The following is a 4,331-nucleotide window of genomic DNA, read 5'->3' on the forward strand; positions in this document are numbered from 1 at the left end:
TTTGCCACACTGGTGGTCCAACACCACCTACATCACAATCCCATCTCTCAAAGACTAGACCATCCATCCATAAATGGTCATCCCAAATCCATTTCTTAACATCTTTAAGATGCCCACAAACATAGGGAACAACCTTCCCCAATATCCCTTTTTCAGTCCCTACTAAGTCCCTTTTTATTCATGGCTATGTTCGCCAACACCACCACTAAGTCAAAGCCCACCGGCCCAACTATTAAATCCCACTGTCCTTTAAAATTTCCTTACCATGTGACTATATCCTTAGTCACTACACTAGAGGACTGCCCCTTTTTCTTTCCACAGTCTGGCGCTTTGGGATAACATTTCAAAATACTGTGGCCCTACGCAAGCCTCATGGATACTCTCCCCACCTTTCGCCTTTGGGTGCTCTAGCCATGGGGCTCGAGCGGGGTTTCGTTGAGCCACGCTAGGTATCCAAGTAGGTAGTGCCACCTATGCTTGGATTAGGAGTATCGTCCATTCGATCTCCAAGGGGAATTAGAGTTGGCTTTTGAACACTTCACCAAGCTACCCCGCTTGTTTGTTCGTATTCACTTTAGCTTTGGACTCCTCAGTGGATATATCATCACCTAGCATGTGGGCATAACCTCTCTGAGTCATATTGGCCTTTTCTGGCCAAACTGGCTCCACTGGGGTCCAACCCCCACACTCTCCTTATTATACTTTTAGCCCTTGCATCCCCACCCCCCCCCCCTCCGGGGGATGATCACTTTGGGCTTTCACCTAATAATTTGTATTAGTATTCAGACTCGGACTCAGTCTTAGTCTCAGACTCGGTCTCAGTCTCAGTCTTGGTCTCTGTTCCATCTCATACTCCATCTCGGGTCCATTTCAGAGTCCATCTCAGGTCCATCTTAGAGTCCATCTCGGACTCCATCTCGAGTCCATCTCAGACTCCATCTCAAGTCCATCTTAGACTCCATCTCGAGTCCATCTCAGACTCCATCTTGAATACATCTCAAACTTCATTTTAGGTCTATCTCGGACTCTATCTTGGGTCCATCTCGAACTCTTTCACTTGTCATGTGTTAGTCCTTTTGTGTCCTTTTTTCTAGAAACTCACTTACTCCTTGCTTCATGCTCATTCCTCGAGCATTTCATTGGGAGTTCCACTCCCACTCTCAACTATCCAAGTCAAAGTTTTTAGTCCAAATATGTTACTCTTGTTTGGGTTCCACTTCGGCCACTACCATGTGGCACCCTTTTGGCTCCACTTTTGGGGCTTTGGGATTTATGTCTCACATAAACTATATATTGTAAGATTGGGAAAATGAACTAATACAAAGTCATCCCTTTTATAATCTAGAAATGGACAATGATAAGAGTTTTAATGCTATTGTTGTCCTACTTGTACATAGCTCAAATGTTCAATAGACTCTACTCAAACTAGTAGAAGGTTACTTATCAATTGTTGATCCCAAGACCTCATTGGTACCTCATAACGATTGTGAAGGCAAACTCAATTTTATTGATCATGACTATATAAGAGTTTATATGGTGAGACATGAATAAAACTTTGCATCTTGTGACATAAATATTCTAAAGAAATGGTAAATAACCATTTTAATTCAAATGCTAAAAATTTACATACTTTGTGATCATCCATTTGAAACTTTTAATATTGTTTCACCAAACCATTTATCTGTGGATGATAAGCAATTGTGAAAGTGTGATGTCAAAATGTGATATGCCTCAGCCATAAATGTGGGATATTATCCGAAAGAATCCACTCTAGACAAAAATGTTGGAAAATCACTCAATTAAATAGGAAGTTTTCAATAGTAGTGGTAAATGCACTAGCAAGAGCATCAACTTCCACCCAACGAGTCAAGTATTTAGTTAAAAAGGCCTTATCAAATTAAATGTCATCAGCTCAAACAAATAGGGTGTTTCTTCTACTTTAAAAACATAGAATTTAGAGAATTAAAATCATTTTCTAATTCATCCAATTATGCACTTGCAAAGTCAAACTTCAATTGTCCTTCTATAACATAACCCTTCTCAAAAGATCAAGGTCAGTCCGTGGTGCACCCCCGAAGGGGATCCCACGAATTAGTTTCCTTTCGCCTGTATGGGTTTAGCACCCACAAACTCGCATACATGTTAGACTCCTTGGTCCATGTTTCAAGACAGGTCGGATGGAACGCCCAAGTTCCAGCATCTGGCGGGGCACCGGAGCACCCCGCCATTTTCAGAGGCAGCGGCGGCATTGGCAGGGAGCCAGAGGCTCACAAGCCATTATCCCGCCGCATCCTCCCATGCTGGACAGCCCCTTGCATTGCTTGGCAAACCAGCTCTCGCCGTTCCACACACAACCAAGGGGCGCACAAGGCATCCATTCGCTTCCCTCCCAGCAATTTCAAGCACTTTTTAACTCTCTTTTCAAAGTCCTTTTCATCTTTCCCTCGCGGTACTTGTGCGCTATCGGTCTCTCACCAGTATTTAGCCTTGGATGGAATTTACCACCCACTTAAGGCTACATTCCCAAACAGCCCAACTCACCGAAAGAGCCTCGTGATGCAGCAGGTCCGGGCTAGATGGGGCTCTCACCCTCTCTGGCGTCCCGTTCCAAGGGACTTAAACTCGGTCCGCTGTAGAGGACCCTTCTCCAGACTACAATTCGAGGTGCAAAGACACCCCGATTTCCAAGTTGGGCTCTTTCCGTTTCGCTCGCCGCTACTAGGGAAATCCTTGTTAGTTTCTTTTCCTCCTCTTAGTGATATGCTTAAACTCAGCGGGTTATCTTGCCTGACCTGAGGTCGTGCACATGAGCGATTCGCCACTAGGTGGGGTGTGTGCCATTGATGCCACACAGACAAGTCGGGGGCCACACCATCCACATGCAATCAAGCCGACCGGAACACAAGTCCACGGACGGCCACATTTGCCCCACGCTCACACTCACAGAGTGCGCATGAGGCAGCAAATGGTTGCGGACGCTCAGGCAAGCATGCCCTCGGGATGAACCTCGGGCACAAGTTGCGTTCAAAACTTCGATGATTCATGGAATTCTGCAATTCACATCACGTATCGCATTTCGCTGTGTTCTTCATCTACGAGCTTGGCACCAAATATAACTATATATATACTTGATATCATATCACGTCTTTGGCTATTAGAAAGACTTGCACAACTTCTTAATTACATGCTAATGTCCTATATGCCCATCTAAAATAGAGATTAAAGGCACCACTAGTTGAAATGGTCATTAGGATCAATACACATAAAGTAAAAAAGGTTGTGTTCAAGACAATATTAAAAATGTAAATAGAAAAATGGCATAAGTGGTACAAGATTCTCAAACCCATCATAAAACTTTCAAATCCACAACATAACCTTTCAAGTCTCACAAACCTTATTAAAAGAAGGTAAATCTAACTCTCCACCTTGTGAACACTAAATATCAAGCACAAAAACCACCAATAATATAAATTTCTCATCTAGAAAGTTTATTGATGCAAGAATAATAAACTCTTTAAGAACAAAAGAAAAAAATAAAGAAGGGAGAGGAGATTGAGAAAGAGTATTAACATTAATTATAGAATTCCCTAGGTAATAAACAATCTTGAAATTATATATTTAATGCTTTAAGGTCTACCAAATAATACAATTAACTAAATTCTTCCACTTTAATAATGAAGTGACCATAACATTATCACCCTTTAATAATGTCTGAGGATTCTATAAGTATGTATGAAGCTTCTTGAAACCCCGAACTGTTACTAGACACTCATTCTCTATCCTAGAGTAGTTCACCATTGCTAGTCATAATATACGATTGATATATGTAATAAAATGCTATTAATCAGGTATAACCATGTTTTATTGCATCAACACACTTTTGAGACTAATATTAAAAACATCTATATGCAAGATGAAGAGTTAAGTGTAATTAAGATATGCTAAAGTTAAAAAAGTTTCAACACTTCTTTGAGATCCATAAATGCTTGCTTGTAGTTATAAAACTAAGTGAAAGACAATATTAATGACTTTAACAACATTTACAATAGTGTAGTATGATAAAAGAGATGATTAAATTGCATGGAATTGCGTCTGGGGAGGATGAACAAAACAACTAAAATATTACACATATTGCCAAGAAAGCATTGCACATCATTCACATATTTTGAAGTGATGAACTTTAAAACAGTTATAAATTTGTACGAATAAACTTGTAAACCATTGCAATAAATGTGGTACCTAAGATAATTCATGTCCTTAAACCCAAATACACACTTTGACCACTTATACTTCAAACCAACTTCCCACAATTAATCTAACACCTTGACATC

General features: G+C 40.7%; 1 pseudogene; it reads right to left on the reverse strand.

Annotated features, from left to right (window-relative positions):
* Nucleotides 1-2,973: 2,973 nt before the first annotated feature.
* On the reverse strand, nt 2,974-3,093 carry LOC112347565 (annotated as a pseudogene).
* Nucleotides 3,094-4,331: the final 1,238 nt, after the last annotated feature.

Source organism: Selaginella moellendorffii, unplaced genomic scaffold, assembly GCF_000143415.4.
Source record: "Selaginella moellendorffii unplaced genomic scaffold, v1.0 SELMOscaffold_22, whole genome shotgun sequence".
Lineage (NCBI taxonomy): Eukaryota > Viridiplantae > Streptophyta > Lycopodiopsida > Selaginellales > Selaginellaceae > Selaginella > Selaginella moellendorffii.